Source organism: Neolamprologus brichardi, chromosome 13, assembly GCF_056152115.1.
Source record: "Neolamprologus brichardi isolate AB-2024 chromosome 13, ASM5615211v1, whole genome shotgun sequence".
Lineage (NCBI taxonomy): Eukaryota > Metazoa > Chordata > Actinopteri > Cichliformes > Cichlidae > Neolamprologus > Neolamprologus brichardi.
The window spans coordinates 31,898,208-31,916,785 of NC_142116.1; the positions used below are offsets into that span (position 1 = coordinate 31,898,208).

The following is an 18,578-nucleotide window of genomic DNA, read 5'->3' on the forward strand; positions in this document are numbered from 1 at the left end:
AACTAACTAGATCGGACTGCGGACTACCCGAAGGTCCGTTCTCGACTGACTTTCCACCTAGAGACTGCTACCAAGGAAGAATTGTGATTCCGCATTCGCTCATGAAATCAAGCCATGAGCGACTACGTGGACAGTTTCGCGATAGTGGACAGCGTAACGCCTAATGTCAAGGTGCTACTGGAGAGCCCCTGTCCAAACATTGGTCTGGTGTCAGGATCTATTGGTGTTACGACGATATACGGCTCCACCGTTCGCGAAGTGTACAACGGACTGTTGACACAGCACCAGTCGGCTGACGTGACAGAAAACGAAGCTCAACATTACGGTCTAGTCAACGGTGCCCCACTCATTCCCCAGCTCATTCCCCAGCTCATTCCCCAGGTGTTGTTGAGACGAGCACCCTTGGCGTTCGACATGCGTGGCGACATGGACCTACACACGTGGAGGACTTTCTTTTACAGACGAACCTCTGCATTGTATCGTCAGTCCTCGTGAAACCGAGGACTTTGGTGTTGTTTATGTTGAACGAATCACACACAGTTTGCACATTATTATGTTCATATATGTTTATTGTCACATGAGAGCGGTTGTGTTGTAGGTATACCAAATAAAACAAATACACATGTCAATGAACAGTGGTCGCTCTCTCTCTCTCTCTCTCTCTCTCTCTCTCTCTCTCTCTCTCTGTCAGTCTAGAAACAGCTCGGTCTCGCTCACAAACAATACGTGTTGATATCTGTGCACGTAAGACATAAGGGAGTCCATGGCCCGAAAATACATGCTGGGCCCATCGTTGGTTAGTACATAACCCAGGTGTTGACTGAATGTCACAAACAATGTTCTTTCGGCCGTAACTATGTCAAATAGGTAGCCGGGGATATTCCTGCTTCGGTTATACACAACAACCCCGGCGCAGGGATCGGTTTGCCGTAGGTTGCCTACGATGCAGTCTGGCGTAACACAATCTGTCTCCTCTCCATACGCCAGCCGAAACCATATCGGCGAATCCGTTAGGCTCCTCATGTCTTCGATCATCCTTGTCAGGGAGACGGGTTGATATGGAAGGTCCTCCAGCCAACAGTCGGAGGTCTCGCGGCACGGCGCCCCGAACAACCTGACAGGCAACTTATGGTCAGCTCGGCTGTGTGTAGTCGACACCGCCGACATGGGTCGGGCGTCATTAAGGCCATTAGGTCGTGCCAGTATAACGGGGCGGGTTACGGTCGAAACAATGCGATGCACGCACGTTATGGGAGATGAAAATGTTTCATTAGGGACTGTGTCACATTGAAATCTGCAGCCGAAGAGAACGACGTTATGGGTGACCATGGAAGGGAATGCTCGCACGGTCACAGAGCACACAATCCCCGGGTTGCTTGATAGCGCAGCCGTGATAGCGATATCACCGTCCGCACCGAGATCCATGCAGGATGCGACAGTGGACAAATAGACATCGCCCCACCAGCCCTCGTCGGCGTATGCTATGAAGGCATGCCATGTTTCAGCGAGCAATGTCCACGGTCTCACAGTCCTGTTGCACTGTGGGTCGAGTCGCTCGTCGCCGTCGACGGGCAAGTATTTGTTGTAGTCCACCTGCGCCTGTTCGTGGTAGACCGAGCTCTCGCCGAGGGCTTCGTCGTCAAACTCAACGGACGGGTGTGCCTGGTAGCAGTCTGTTTGTCCGTGGTAGTCCGGGATATTGCTGGCGGCTTCCTCGACAAACTCGAGGACCGTTTGTTTGTGACACTCCACTTCCTCCACTTGTTCTCGGTGCGCACAGCGGGGCTCTTTTTCACTGCTGCAGCACACAACGGAGCCAGGTGAACCTGGGTGCTCCGGTAGTTGTGGCACGTCCATGTAAATAGGCGGGTGTACGCCGCGATCACACCTGTTGCAAACGGCACCGCATGCCGACTTCGTGCATAACACTGGTTCGTAGTGACAGCCGTCGTTATTGAGATAAATACTCAGCTTCCACATTCCCTTGTGGACAGTTCTTAGCCACCGACCATGGTAATAGGTATATATTCTCGTAGATAACATAGCTGCCATGCTGCATTTGTCAGTCGCAACTCTGACACGAGTGCCGCTCTAATCGTCTCGTGGTTATCTTCGGTGCCGGAAAGAACTTGACTGATGGCCCAAAAGAAACAATTCCCGTCGCCTTTTATGGCCATACGTTTGCAGGGTTGGCCAAGTGGTAGTATGTCGATGGCCCGTGGTACCGTGGAATTCTTCACATTAGTGATCCAAAGCCGCTTATTACACATAAACTGCTTAGCAAATGGATCGAGGGGATGGAAAACAAACGGATCTGCAGCTGTAACACTCACAATTTCGCAATCGTCTTCCGTGCTACATGTAGCACCCGCACCTTCGTAATCGTCGTCCGTGCTATATGTAGTAACACCCACTCACAATCATCGTCCATGGTGATCCTATGAACAGCATGGGGTTCTTCTAATGTTAATGCTGATAGTAAATACACTGGATTACCGGGTGGCCTCGACCAGGTTTACACAGTAATACAGACGTGTTATCATTAGCCTGTATGTATAAAATAAAGAGACGTGACAACTGTACAAACACTGTGTATCATTCCTCTTTTTTTTCTTATAAGCATTACAACATGTACATCACAAAAACATCACATTCAATGCTTTGACTTCGGAACGCATGTCGTATTGTTTGCTCTGGGACGCCGTTGTTGCGGATTTGGAAGTCTGGTCTTTCAGGGCGTCTTTTATGGTGGCTTTGATGGACTCCAAAATCCTTTCTTGTTCTTTTTGCACAACGGCCTGTTTCTCCGCTTCCTCTCGATTGTACGCCATGGCTATTTTCCGTCTCTGTTCTTGAGTCAGACTGTCGTAATCCATCGGGCTTTCGGAGCGTGAAACACCAGGCTTGGGGTTTGCGTCGGGCAGCCCAGCATCTCCGTATCGTCGGTGGAACACAGTTGGGTTGTAGGGCTGCATAGCTGCGGAACACGGAAGGTAAACTGGATTGGGTTGCGTTTGATTGTGAAATGCATAGAGTTGAGCGTGTTGCATATCTTGCTGTTGAGGCTGTTGTTGACGCTGTTGGTTGTGCAGGAGCCTGAGTATCTCGTCCATCTGACTTTGCGTTGCGGCCATCTCGCCGGCGTTACGAGCGTCCAAGGTCTGGTCGTGTTCTCGGTCAAGGGGTTTATCGTCAGTAGTGTCACCTGCGCAGAGTTTGGTTTTGGTTCCGGTGCCTGTTCGCATACTGAATTCCCTGGCCCCTCGTAGAGTGAACAAGGCGTCTTCGTCTGGTCCCTTTAGCAAACGAGTAAATAGGTTGTTCTGAACCTTCACGGCCTCTAACGCGTCTTTCAATAGGCGCATTTCGGCCGTCTGATCCGCCACCATCTTATGCAGAGCCTCTGTGTCTTGATGGCCCACTCGCTCTGCAGATGACAGAGGCTCTGGGGCGCAGAGGGTAGATGAGCCAAGGGGATTCTCGCCAGCGTCCAGTGTGGCGTCTTTCACAGAAGAGAACCCCATTCTAGTCATTGTCGACAGCAAGTCCTTTGCCGACACCACCACGCAAAAACAACCCGGTCTCATGGGCCAAGAGACCAAATTGCACTCTTCCGTGATGGGCCCCTTTGCGTTATCCCCGACTGTACCTAAGCTAAAACCCATACTGGTTTCTGGTTGCACGACGCCCACCGCGTACTCCGTATCGACAAGCTCCGGAGAAAGACTTTATAGCCTGTATCGCGCCGTTGTATTGTGCGTCGTGTGTGCCGTAGCATTCTTTGCAAAAGATAGGAATGAACAGAGATCGGTCGCACCGCACGGGTTCGTCCGGGTATTGTTCCGGGTATTGTTCCGGAGTTGCGTAGTCCACTAGGGTCATCGTCGATAAGTCGACGACAGCACGCACGCTGTCATCCTTGCGAACCTTAATGTACGCCCGCCGGTCCTTGGTTGCAAATACGGGACCGAGTCTTGATCCCATGGCTCCCGCCACGGCCTTCCATCACGGCGAAGTGCGCTGTAAAATGAAGCGCGCCGATGTCGAAGTCAACCTAGGCGAGCCTTCGTGTTAAACAGACAAATTCGTTGTCGAAGGCCAGTCATATCGTAAGAGCCACGCTCGATATATGCCGCACGTCAGTGACCGTACAGTACGGAGGGGTTCCTGTTACGGGGACGTCGCGGCGGTCGAGGGTTGCTCCTTGCGTCTTTGTCAACTCTGCGATCAACTCCGTTAATCTAGCGGCTTCCGACACTCTGATCTGAAACAGCCGTCCTAGATACGTACCGGTGTAAAGGCCGCTGCCGAGTCTGTCGCGCGTGCCTTGCACCATTTACAATGTTCGCTATATACTATAGCTATTACGTTTTCGCCGGCCGAATCTCGATGTAAGCAGATGCTGCCGGTCCGAAAGCGATCGCAACAAACCAACAGCAATCCACCCGACACCGTGAGCCTGTCACACTGTATGCGTCCGACCACGCCGCACTCTTCGACTTGCAAAGATGAGCAACCGTCCGCGCGACGATTCACCTCCAGTGACTCAGGCGAGGAGGTCGGGACACTGGACATCCTCCTCCAACCGTGCTCACCGAACACGTTCTATAACCACGACAACAACAACAATGACTATTCAATTCAATTCAATTTTATTTATATAGCGCCAAATCACAACAAATGTCGCCTCAAGGCGCTTCATAGATACAGAGAAAAGCCCAACAATCATATGACCCCCTATGAGCAAGCACTTTGGCGACAGTGGGAAGGAAAAACTCCCTTTTAACAGGAAGAAACCTCCGGCAGAACCAGGCTCAGGGAGGGGCGGCCATCTGCTGCGACCGGTTGGGGTGAGAGAAGGAAGACAGGATAAAAGACATGCTGTGGAAGAGAGACAGAGATTAATAACAGATATGATTCAATACAGAGAGGTCTATTAACACATAGTGAGTGAGAAAGGTGACTGGAAAGGAAAAACTCAATGCATCATGGGAATCCCCCGGCAGCCTACATCTATTGCAGCATAACTAAGGGAGGATTCAGGGTCACCTGGTCCAGCCCTAACTATATGCTTTAGCAAAAAGGAAAGTTTTAAGCCTAATCTTAAAAGTAGAGATAGTGTCTGTCTCCCGAATCCAAACTGGAAGCTGGTTCCACAGAAGAGGGGCCTGAAAACTGAAGGCTCTCCCTCCCATTCTACTTTTAAATACTCTAGGAACAACAAGTAGGCCTGCAGAGTGGGAGCGAAGTGCTCTAATAGGGTGATATGGTACTACAAGGTCATTAAGATAAGATGGGGCCTGATTATTTAAGACCTTGTATGTGAGGAGCAGGATTTTGAATTCAATTCTGGATTTAACAGGAAGCCAATGAAGGGAAGCCAAAACAGGAGAAATATGCTCTCTCTTTCTAGTCCCTGTCAGTACTCTTGCTGCAGCATTTTGGATTAACTGAAGGCTTTTCAGTGAGTTTTTTGGACATCCTGATAATAATGAATTGCAGTAGTCCAGCCTGGAAGTAATAAATGCATGAACTAGTTTTTCAGCATCACTCTGAGACAGGATATTTCTAATTTTAGAGATGTTGCGCAAATGGAAGAACGCAGTCTTACATATTTGTTTAATATGTGCGTTGAAGGACATATCCTGGTCAAAAATGACTCCAAGGTTCCTCACAGTGTTACTGGAGGCCAAGGTAATGCCATCCAGAGTAAGAATCTGGTTAGATACCATATTTCTAAGCTTTTCAGCGCCGAGTACAATGACCTCAGTTTTATCTGAGTTAAGAAGCAGAAAGTTAGTGGCCATCCAAGTCTTTATGTCTTTAAGACATTCCTGCAGTTTAACTAATTGGTGTGTGTTATCTGGCTTCATGGACAGATAGAGCTGGGTGTCATCTGCATAGCAGTGAAAATGTATGCTATGTCTTCTAATGATGCTGCCTAGGGGAAGCATGTATAATGTAAACAGAATTGGTCCTAGCACTGAACCCTGTGGAACTCCATAATTAACCTCAGTGTGTGAAGAGGACTCTCCATTTACATGCACAAATTGGAGTCTATTAGATAGATATGATACAAACCACTGCAGTGCAATACCTGTAATACCTACATCATGTTCTAATCGCTCTAACAGGATATTATGGTCAACAGTATCGAACGCTGCACTAAGGTCAAGAAGGACAAGCACAGAGATGAGTCCACTGTCAGAGGCCATAAGAAGATCATTTGTAACCTTCACTAAAGCTGTTTCTGTGCTGTGATGAACTCTGAAACCTGACTGAAACTCTTCAAATAAACCATTCCTCTGCAGATGATCTGTTAGCTGTTTGACAACTACTCTTTCAAGGATTTTTGATATGAAAGGAAGGTTGGAGATTGGCCTATAATTAGCTAAGACTGCTGGGTCTAGAGATGGCTTTTTGAGTAAAGGTTTAACTGCAGCCACCTTGAAGGCCTGTGGTACATAGCCGATTATTAGAGATAGGTTGATCATATATAAGATCGAAGAATTAATCAATGGCAGGACTTCTTTGAGCAGTTTTGTAGGAATGGGGTCTAAAAGACACGTTGATGGTTTGGAGGAAGTAATTATTGAAGTTAACTCAGAAAGATCGATTGGAGAAAAAGAGTCTAACTTAACATCAATGGAACTAAGAGTAGCTGTAGATAATATTACATCTGTGGGATGATTATTGGTAATTTTTTCTCTAATGATAAAAATTTTATTTGTGAAGAAGTTCATGAAGTCATCACTAGTTAACGTTAAAGGGATGGTTGGCTCAAAAGAGCTCTGACTTTTTGTCAGCCTGGCTACAGTGCTGAAGAGAAACCTGGGGTTGTTCTTATTTTCTTCAATCAGTGATGAATAGTAAGATGTTCTGGCTTTGCGGAGGGCTTTCTTATAAAGCAACAAACTATTTCTCCAGGCTAAATGATGATCCTCTAAATTTGTGACACGCCATTTCCTCTCCAGATTATGAGTCATCTGCTTTAGGGTACGTGTTTGAGAATTATACCACGGGGTCAGGTACTTCTGATTAGAGACCTTAGTTTTCACCGGAGCTAGAGTATCCAGAGTCGTACGTAGTGAGGAGGTGAAATTATTAACAAGATAATCGACCTCTGTTGGGGTAGCGTTCAGATAGCTGCTCTGCTCTGTGTTGGTACAGGGCATTGACGATGATAACAGTGGCTGGATTATATTCTTAAACTTAGTTACAGCGCTTTCAGAAAGACATCTACTTTGATAAAGTCCACTCTCCACTGCTGCGTAATCAATTATTGTAAATGTAAATGTTATCAAGAAATGATCAGACAGGAGAGGGTTTTCAGGAAACACTGTTAAATGTTCAGTTTCTATGCCATATGTTAAAACAAGATCTAGAGTGTGATTAAAGTGGTGGGTGGGTTCTTTTACATTTTGAGAGAAACCAATTGAGTCTAACAACAGATTAAATGCCATGTTGAGGCTGTCATTTTTAGCATCAACATGGATGTTAAAATCACCCACAATAATTATTTTATCTGAGCTCAGAACTAAATTAGATATAAAGTCTGAGAAATCAGACAGAAACTCTGTGTAAGGCCCAGGTGGACGATAGATGATAACAAGTAAGACTGGTTTCTGAGTTTCACAGCTGGGGTGGACAATGTTAAGCATCAGGCTTTCAAATGAATTAAAAGTCTGTCTTGGTCTTTCATTAATTAATAGACTGGTGTGAAAAATTGCTGCCAAACCGCCCCCTCGACCTGTGCTTCGAGATTTCTGGTAGTTAGAATGACTCGGGGGTGTTGATTCATTTAAACTAACTAATCATCCTGCTGCAACCAGGTTTCTGTAAGGCAGAGTAAATCAATTTGTTGATCAATTATTAAGTCATGTACTAACAGAGACTTGGAGGAGAGAGACCTAATATTTAATAATCCACATTTCACTGTTTTACTCTTTGGTTCAGATGTGGATACTGTATTGTTCTTTCTTTGTAAATGTTTAAGTTGTTTGTTGCTGGTTTTTAGTTTGTTTTTTGTCTTTTTGGAAGCAGACACAGTCTCTATGGAGATGGGTTTTTGGGGGGGTAGCAGGAGGAGAGAAGCTGCAGAGAGGCGTGTAAGACTGCAACTCTGCTTCCTGGTCCCAACTCTGGATAGTCATGTTTTGAGGGGTTTAATAAATTTGTCGATATTTCTAGAAATGAGAGCTGCTCCATCCAAAGTGGGATGGATGCCATCTCTCCTAACAAGACCAGGTTTCCTCCAGAAGGTTTGCCAATTATCTATGAAGCCCACATCATTTCTGGGACACCACTCAGACAGCCAGCAATTTAAGGAGAACATGCGGCTAAACATGTCACTCCTGGTCTGATTGGGGAGGGGACCAGAGAAAACTACAGAGTCCGACATTGTTTTGGCAAAGTTACACACCGATTCAATATTGATTTTAGTGACCTCCGATTGGTGTAACCAGGTGTCATTACTGCCGACGTGAATTATGACTAGTCGCCCCTCGGAACATTTGTCGAGTGCACAACCCTCCATTAGTAGATCTAACTCCTCGACGCAGCGAGGTCCCATCGAAGAAAACAGGTCTCGTGTAACTACACCGCAAAATCCAGGGTATTCTGTCGATATGGCTTCAGATCCCGTGTTCAGCTTGTTTCCAGAGCCGTCGGACCAAGGCATTCTTGAATGTCAGCAAAACGGGGATGTCGATCGCTTCATGCAGAAGCAATACCCGATGTTATATGTCAAGTTAAACATGGACCAGCAGCCCGGTATTGTGGGCGTCGAGCTCTGCCCCCCAAAACAGTGTCGTCTATGCGAACTGGACCAAAACACCGCGGATGCGATCAAGGTACTCAAACCTCACGAAGTCAGATCGTTTTTGTTGGCATGCGGACAACGGTTTACAACCGAAGAGGTCAACGTTCATCTGGGTCACACCGTAACGTCGGACAAAAACATGATCGGCGTACTACAGAACATGTTGATAGACTTGATAGCCCGCTCGTACACATTAGCGAACCGTACTTCGCTACACATCATGAACCACGTGACTACCCATATGGGTAAGGCGATACTGGTACCGGATCAGGACGTGGCCAAAATTCACAACGACGCAGTGAAACAATTCATCGGACTCACGGCCATGTGCCGAACTCTACTAAAACACCGGCCTGTAGATTCAAACGACAAGGGAGGGTCACATCCTCTGCTATGACACTGTGCAGCTGATGCTATCAGAGTACCCTCCATAGCTTTACCTGTAAGCGGGAAACATTTGTGACACCATGATTGTCGCATTCGCTCTGTGAGTGGGTTTGTTGTTGCCTTTTGCGGCATGCGTGGTGTACAACAACAACAAAAACAACAGAAACGCCGAGCCGTACGGATACGCTCCATACGTCTGGATATCGGTTCTGAGATGTGCTGCGGGGACCAGCTGGTGTCAAGGTTACAGCAATGGAAGCTTCGCCTAGACGGTTGACATCGAGGGGCGCGAGGAGCCGAGTGCCCAAATGTGTACGCATTACTGCTCCGGGAAAATTTACGCGAGCTGGAGACCGGACAGGAGCGCTAGTGGTGATCTGAGTAGATACGAACGTCAAGGTGTTATGCTAGGCGCGTACGTGCTGAAGCTGGACAAAGACTCGTGCGTAGAAATACCAGGAAAGTTCCCATGCGCAGATCGCGTGGTATCTTCAATTCGCATCAACAAGGTATCCATAATGCTGCACGCCAATGAGAGAAACAGAGAGTATTTCTTCGGCGACGATCCCACGGCGCAGTGCAACCCCGATCCTCAGTGCGCAACCTATAAATTGTTGAGAAGGACCTTATACGCAACCGAAGGGAATAGAACGTGGCCCAAAACCGACGACGTGCTGAGCATAAGAAACTCTCCGTACGCTTGCGTGTTATCGTACGTGGGCCTGGGCGACAGCGAGTCGATAGGCCTGTGCTACACTCAACTGGACAACAACTGTTTTCGCTCAAACGGAAACACGTTCTGCATAGGACAAGCCGACACCAACAGCGTGGGCATAACTAACGCCAACAAAGACCCCTCGGCCCCTATCGCCATGTGCGAAATATCTAGTGTGGCAGAGCTGCTGCGGAGAGATGTACTATTGCGACCCACTACCGGTGAAATCGAAGCTTTCATCGCCTCCTCGTCCTGTGACGCTACCGTAGTATCGGCGGACAACGCGACGTATGCCTCGAATCATCTGTCCCTGGACGTGGACATCGACAGGTTCCGCGCATTGAGCGAATTTGGGCACATTATTCTCACGATACCGCTGGACAGGTGCGTGGTCCCGTGGCTTCCACAGACGGGAGGTACGCCTCGACGATACAGAACATAGCTAAGACCCTGCACAAAATGGTGATTGCCACGTACGCGAGCGCCATCATGCTGGACGCCAGCGCATGGGGCGCCTCCGCTTGCTCTCAGATCAACACAGATTCTGATGTAAGCAAAGTGGCGAGCGATGTGGCGCGGGCAATAACTGAGCTACGGGCAAATAAGCTATTCCTTCATTTACCGAGAGATGTGAGACGTGTGAAGACCATGAACTTTGGGAGCCTTGGAATGTTCGAGGCCTTTGTCACCCCCCGACTGTTCGTTGACATGACCGAACCCAAAGACTGTCAGAACATGTGGACGAAAGGGGGTTTGATCAAGGGCATCGTGCCGTACGTGCTGGCTGTATTACGTGCTGGCTGTATTACGTGGTGGCGTTAAGGCTAACAAGCTGATAGCTACATTGTCGCTAACCAGGGGGCTGATGATTACACCCGTGGAGAACAACGTGGCAGATGTCTCGGAAATCACAACCGAACTCACATTGGCCGACATGGAAAGTAATAACATTTTGAGATGCGAGGAAGACATGAACATGAAATGTTGCTCCGGATCGACGACGACCATGTGTGTTAGTCAACGTAACGTACACGTCTACATCCCTTGAAACCCTCAAGCAGTACCCCGAATTGATAGCGGTCGCGTTTGGTATCAACCAATTTGTGATCTCCCCCATGGACTCAGATTTCAAGCGAAAGGTCTGCGCGAACACCCCCGCTATATCGAGTGTGACGTCCGCAGTCCACAGGCTTAGGGACTGGCGCAGACAACAGGCTGTGGTGGGGGTGTCGAGCGACACCGCATCCCATGCCAGCGTGAGGAATAGGTGGTCTGCAAACTCAGTCGTGGGAACGGATTCCATGGAAGCTATCGCTATCCCTAGAGAATACAAGGACCCTGCGTCAGGATCCAAAAATTGCCTTGACCCACAGTATCAAGTCGGTCTCAGCAATAGACTCGTGTGTCCGGGGCTTATAATTTTGAACGGGGCCTTGGGGGTGTTCAAAGAGCCATACAAGGAGATGTACAAGACAAGCTACGATAACATGTACATCGTGAACGTTCACACGTTGCAATCTTGCACGCCGGTTGAACCGAAACGCGAGGCCCTATTGTCCAGCACCCCACCGCAGACCGCGATCAACATACACACGCTAGTACCCACCACGGACAGCAGTCACTATATGGTGGGTATACTGGACACCGCTACCGTGGTGGAGTACAAGCCTCCGGTTAACAAAGTGTGTAACACCTACAACGGCGGAGAGACTATCCACAATATGAACGTGGTGGCCGTGGACGACGGATACACGGTGGATAAGCCGACGATCGAGGCCGAGTACGGATTAATAGTCAAACCGGCCGAAGCGTTGTATTTCATATCGAACTTTACCCATGGCATAGATTACATCAATATGGATGTGCGGTGTATCGATTATGACGTGAGCGCGATGCAGCCGTGTCTAATAGCGATATGCGGAGGGGACGACAGTTGTCAAAGGAATTACGGCAGGCTGTGCAATTCTGCTCACGAGATAGTAAATGACACACGCAGAGCCAGTGAATTTGTGAAGCAGGGGCTGCAAGAGCTGGCGATGCAGGAATGGAAAGCGAGGATGTACGAACTGCTGGACTCGGCGCCGTTTCCCTGGCTGGACAGACCACCGAAACCCCACGGTAGAAAGAAACGTTTCATAGCCCTGGGCTTGGCCACCGTGGCGTTGGGGTTAGCCTGGCATACGTCGAACAGAGTTGATGAATTGGAAGAGCAGATGGACCTTTTGAAAAACAACTATGTCAAAGTCTCTCAGGACATAGTAGAAGTCAGCAGGAAACTCGACGATAAGATAGCATTGGTGAACGGACGCCTAGACGAGCAGGAGATGCAAATACAGCGCAATAATGAGAAGGCCAACAAAAACTTTGCCCTGCTCAAAGATACTATGATGAAAAATAGGGAAGCCTTGATGCGCGACATCAACATCAAATTCTCCGTCACCATTAGCTATCAGATGTGGTATGCTCAGATGCAGAGCGTTACGCATCAAATGATGCAGGCAGCCATGCAGGTGAGGTTCATGGCCAGAAGGATCGAGAACTGTCTCAGGCAAATCGCATCGAAGCGATCCGGCAGTTGCCCGAGCGGCATGTCTGTGATACAGGAACACCCCGGATTGTCTGAATTCCCAACGGTCGCCACCGCTCTGTATAAAGACAGGAAACTGTTCATAGTGCATTCTTTGCCCAACACGGTGGAGAAAACCACAATCAGGGGTGTTATACCCATGCCCAAAATGAGCACCGACGGCATCCCCTGTTGGCCCGATTACAAGGTGTGGCTGATAAATGGCAAATATTACGAGCCTTCAGAATGTCACGGAAGGTACTGCCGTGCCTAGAAAATCCCAAGGACGTGTGCGCACCGTGTCACAAAGGCGTATGCTATCAGAAGAACCAAGTCACTTGGATGGAAGGTGTGGCGACCGTGGAAATAGAATCGCCCCCTCTGAAACCCTTTTCCCGGACGCATATATCACAAGGCCCGGTGTCCTTTGCGGATCTGTTGGAGGACAACGTGACAGGAGGGCCTGAATTGGAGCTACTTAAGAATATAAACACAAGCATAAAACTCATTAGTCTCCACGGTGAACTTGTCAACATAAGCAGAAACATAGAAGCGTTCGATAAACGCTACGATGAGATAACCGCTAGCAGGGTCACATTCGGAGGATGGCTTTCAGGTTTTGCCAGCGATGCCGCACTGTGGACTTGTGTTGCTGTACTCATGGCATGGTGTACCGGCCTTTCTGCTGGGATAGCCTATACGATGTTTTGTGGAGGAGGAGGAGGAGGAGGAGGTGGCGGCGGCTGGCAGCTGGTTGGCGTGAAGCCTCGCTTTCACCGAAGACCTAAGCTGCTATGAAAGGGTTGTCTGTTTCAAGACAACGCGAACCCACTGTTTCTACTTAGGGGTATTGTAATTGTAATGCAATTGTCAGTGTTATCCCTGTGTATTGGTTTGTGTGTGTGTGTATATATGCATGTAATAAAAGCAAAAGAACTGGACTATGTGGTGTATGTGATCCTTTGTCTTGTGAAAGACGAACCCAAAACCTACCCCCCCCCACCCCCCCACCCCCACCCCCGTTCGTCGCAGAGGTCTATAGCTGTTGTGCTTTCGGCCAATATAAATAAAGACCTGGGCACAGTTTGATCTTTCGTACTCGTGGTCTAACCAGAGTGTTGTTGGTGATTTCTACAGTGAGCTGGTGAGTTAGAGCCAATGGCTGCGGTACATGTACCACGTTGCCCTCTGCGGGGAGGTGAAAGAAAAGCATCGATTCAATTTCAATTCAATTCAATTCAATTCAATTCAATTCAATTTTATTTATATAGCGCCAAATCACAACAAATGTCGCCTCAAGGCGCTTCATAGATACAGAGAAAAGCCCAACAATCATATGACCCCTTATGAGCAAGCACTTTGGCGACAGTGGGAAGGAAAAACTCCCTTTTAACAGGAAGAAACCTCCGGCAGAACCAGGCTCAGGGAGGGGCGGCCATCTGCTGCGACCGGTTGGGGTGAGAGAAGGAAGACAGGATAAAAGACATGCTGTGGAAGAGAGACAGAGATTAATAACAGATACGATCACAGATCGTTAGACTTTGACATTTTGTATTGCTGCACTGCGATGGATACGGAGGGAGAGGACTGGGTTTACACTCTAGGTGCAACCGATGGGGTTTTCGTAAAGTGTGCTGTGACTTTAGTTCACACTGCCACACAACCCAACATAGTACAATGGAAGACTTCCAACTTTGGAGTTGATGTTGCAAACAGGCCATTGCCTGTTTGCAACATCAACTTTGAGATGATATGCGAAGCTCTGAGGTTTATGTTGACAGCACCCGCCGCGCCACACCTTTTGGGCTTCACTATTCGGTGTCAACGTGTGTTGTGGGTAAAGACATTTTTTGTCACTCTCGTCTGCGACGAACCAGGCACCATGAGGGAAACTGCAAAGATGCAGCCTTGGTTGATTAGAATTATGGGCCAGACTCTACTGCTTCATTTCTATCACGAGAGAGTGTTAACCCATATACTCGTAACTCATGAGGATCATACGCAAAAGATATCTAGAGAGCATGTAGGATGGATACCGTGCTTTACGGATCTCAAAGACGCGGCCGACGTGGATAGTGGGAGTTGCGTTTGTTCTATGCTTCGTGGACTGTGGACTGTCAGAGACAGACATGCGTACTTTCAACAACGTGTGATGCCGACTATTACACAGAGACTAGCGCGTTGCACCCGCGATGTCGCCGATACCAGTTATCGAGAATTACTACTGAACATCACCTGACACGCGGGTTGGATATTGCAAGGATATCACACTGGATTGTAGGAGGTTGAGACAGTACACATCCTATCGAAGCTGCCGGTGAATATGGGCCGTGATATGAGTTGTGTGTACCCCGTGCAATCTATGTACAGATTAACGGACTGCCAAGGTGAGTCGCGTGCAGAGATGTACACGTGCCAGGCGAACGAAGAGCCTATGGCGTTTGTGTATAATCTAAAACAATGGCTGTCCTGGGTAGATGAAGACTCCTGAGCTACACAGGGTGCAAGGGCACGTCTCCGACTGAGATTCAACGGTCACAGTGCCCTGCAACAGCTGTGTTGCATCCCTGCCGATGTCCGGGCGAATCTGGTCTGGGTCCACCATATCATATGTTATTATCGTCAACATCTAATGTGTTTTGTGACTCTGTGTACCAATGTCTTAGAATGCTTTATGTGGCTTGTACCCATGTGTTAGAATGCTGTCTGCGGTCGCCGCAGGAAGTGTCAGATTCGGGGCAGAAGCCGTTAAACGCGTCCGCTACCACCACGTCGTACGGACCTTGCGTGTCGATGTGAACGTCTCCTCCTCGCAAGTCTTTCATGTATATGTTAGAAATGTATAACCCCGGGGAGTCCATCGTATCTGGGATGATCGTCGATTCGCAGTACTGGTTCATGGATAGCAGTTGATGAGTGTTATGGCTGGTGGGTTTGCATATTACCCCTGTGCCCAAGGTGTACAGCATGGACTTCTGCGGCATGAGCGATATCCCGCAACCGGTAAATCACAGACCTCGGAACATCAGATATGACAACCCCGAATAATACTTGGTGTCGTAGTGGTCTTGTATGACCTGGCGAGTCAACAGAGTGCTATAGTGTACTCCAAAGAGGAATTTGGCAAGGTAGTTGGTGACGCCGGTAAGTTTTTGTATCCTGACAGCCCACATGGACGTGACGAGCGACGTGGGGTGAAAGCTCGCATCGTTGCTCTCCGAGAACCCTGCGGTGGGAACGAAGACATCTGTCACATCGTCGTAGCCTGCGCCCGGTGTCGTCTTTGAAAAGAAACACACACCGGTGATCTGGGGGACCGTGGGCATCTCACTGTTGCTCAGATTCAACTCCCTCTCTAGCCTGACAAGGTCTCCGTCCTGCACTATGGGGACATGTCGGACGTCGCGATCACAATCCCGTGAACCTGTAGTCCTATACACCCTAGCTCCCATAGCAGGCAACACTACCCAGTACATGATGTTGCAGTAGTCGATGTCGTTGGCGGTGAATGTCGTCGGGTAGCCGCGGTTGTCTTCCTGTCCATCTGCAAAGTTGAACGCGACCATGTAGGGGAGAACCGAGTTGGTTCTTTCAGCAACGATTGCATGAAATAGGAACAGCACGCCGTTTATGAGATCCTCCAATTGTACCAAGATCGTACGCTCCTGTGGTGTCAATGCAGAGCGCCTTTCTTTAACCAAAAGCGCTATGTGTATCGCGATCGTGCAGATGGGATCGGTTAACAGGGACCAGTAGTTTCTAGATGTCGGCCACTCTACGATGTCCAACACAGCAGTTAGCGCGAAGTTGTTCGCGAACGCCTCCTTTCTGACTGTCAACATGGCCTGGATGCAAGGGCTGTGTAGTAGCGCGTGGTCGATAAACTCCAAGCCCGACATTACGCTTTGCGCTTGCGTGGTTTTGCCAAAACATGCGAGTAACTCGCTTCCGATTTGGGCTATTCCGTTCTCGATGGAGTTCATGCCCGAGGAGTTGAACAGCGCGAACCTAGGTCTCACGAGCCACCGGTCGTCTTGCGGTATCACCATATGTCGCATGTCGAACTCCAAGAGAGACGCCGGGTTGTTGGTCTTCGCGTACCAGTCTCTAGTCTTCGCCAACGCGATCATCATTGCTCTGGTGATCCGTGTGCGTTCTCCGCCGGTCATCAAAGAATCCACCTCGGTTTGCAGACATCTCCTTCGCTCGGTGGTGAACAGTTCCTTGGGGTTCCCTCTGGCGTGAAGACTACGAAGCGTGACTTCTACCACCGCCCCGTCGTATCTGTGCAGAAAGGTGGACCTCTGCGCCACGTGTTTGAAGTTGAGCTCGTCTGTGTCTTTGGTGTCGAGCAAAGTGTACGGATTCAATTGCGCGACGGCGGGAGCGGTGCACCCCACCGTGAAATACTCCCACTTAAAACCCTCTGAATTGGAGAAGGCTTTGTGCTCGGTGGACGTGTTCCTACTCACGCCGTGTTCCATTTGCACGCCGTCCACGCGTACGATGGGTATCTTGTCGGTCGGCCCGCCACCTGGCATTATGTAATTCACCTTGGTGGACTCTTGAGACAGAGACCCTTTCACGAAAGGCAGGCCTGTTCCCAGAGACCTGTGGTGCGCTACTTCTTTCATTACAAATTGGTGACCGTCGGACGCGTTGACCGTTTCGTTGTCCATGGTGTACACCGCAAACTCCGGCGAGAGGACGGTGTCCTCTGTAACTATGCAAGACCTGAAGGAGCCAGAGTGCTGCTGGGACACTATTCTAAATAAGCTCTCACCCATGATCACAACCTCTGGGCCTTCGCTCTCTAACACTCTCCTGGCGTTTTCCAAAGCGCAAACGAACATGTCGGGCTGTATGTTCACCATGCCACACGTGAGCTTGGCCATGGTCAACACGTAGTCGAGCCGTTCGGCACGGCCCGCCGTTTTGGTCTGCCGGGTGATTCTGTCGATTAGCGTGGGCTGAGCCGCGCAGTATTGCAAGACTTTGCACGTTCTCGTCAGTTCCCAGGCCATGCTAGCCATCTCTAGGTCTCTCGTGATGAGGTCGACGGCGACCGACGGCACCGTCACGCCTTGTAGACTACCGAATTGCATGGTCACAACTTTGGACGTGGGCCTGAATTCCTCGCTGTGCACGGTAGACTGTACTCCGTTGGTTATTGTGTCGTACGTGCCATGCTGAGCTTCTCGTTGATCCGTGATTCTGTCATTTCTGAAGAATCTCGTTCTCGTGGGCACCTTGTTGTCCGGGACTAACATTTTGTAAACGAACCCCCCCAGCAAACGGCTAGTTTCTCGCTGTTGTCGAAACAGAGTCAGTCCCATGTGAGCCTGGGACATCAGCAGAGTTACGTCCGTGACCACGCTCGTGTTGGCAGCAGAGGATCTGATCACTTTGTCCACAATGTATTCGGCAAATTCACTATTTGGGTTTCTGAGAAACCCGGGGATCCAATCAATCTGGCCACAGCTTCCACCGGTTTCAGCTTGTAGCTGCCCGGGTCCTTCACTACGACGTTCATGATTGCTTGTTTCTTTGTAGATCCACTGCGGTACTATACTACACTACGAACGCTCTAGATTTCACACAGGAAGAGCGACCGATCGCCTTGATCTGTGTCCTGCGCGGTCCAACGGGAAGTCGCTGTAGAGCCCTGGACATTTCATGGGAGCACTCATCGTAGTACATTAGTAAACTCGAATCACCCCCGTGTCGCTTCAGCAGTCTGTCCGCAACGACCGCATCTGTGGTGGCCTCTATCGCCTCTCGCTTGAGTCTAGACAACTTCAACGCTCTCCGCCGAAATTCCTTATGGTTACTTGAGTCGTCGTCCTCGTCCTTGTCGTCATCTTCGCTGTCCTCGAATTCCTGATAATACTCGCCGCCGCCACCGCCGCCCATGTTACCGCGCACAGTGTCCCTGTTTTGACACAGGCAGCAAAGCGCTCTGAATAACATCCACACCATCCCGACCCGACAGTAGACGACGATCACACGCTCGTATTAAAAAGCAGGTGATAATAAGTATATTTGAGGATAGAATTGTTAACCGGACTATATACTGGTAAAGATTAGAG

The 18,578-nt window shown here is 49.1% G+C and overlaps 1 pseudogene; it reads left to right on the top strand.

Annotated features, from left to right (window-relative positions):
• The first annotated feature begins 622 nt into the window (after window positions 1-622).
• LOC148100073 (uncharacterized) lies at window positions 623-12,763 on the top strand (annotated as a pseudogene).
• The last annotated feature ends 5,815 nt before the right edge of the window (window positions 12,764-18,578 follow it).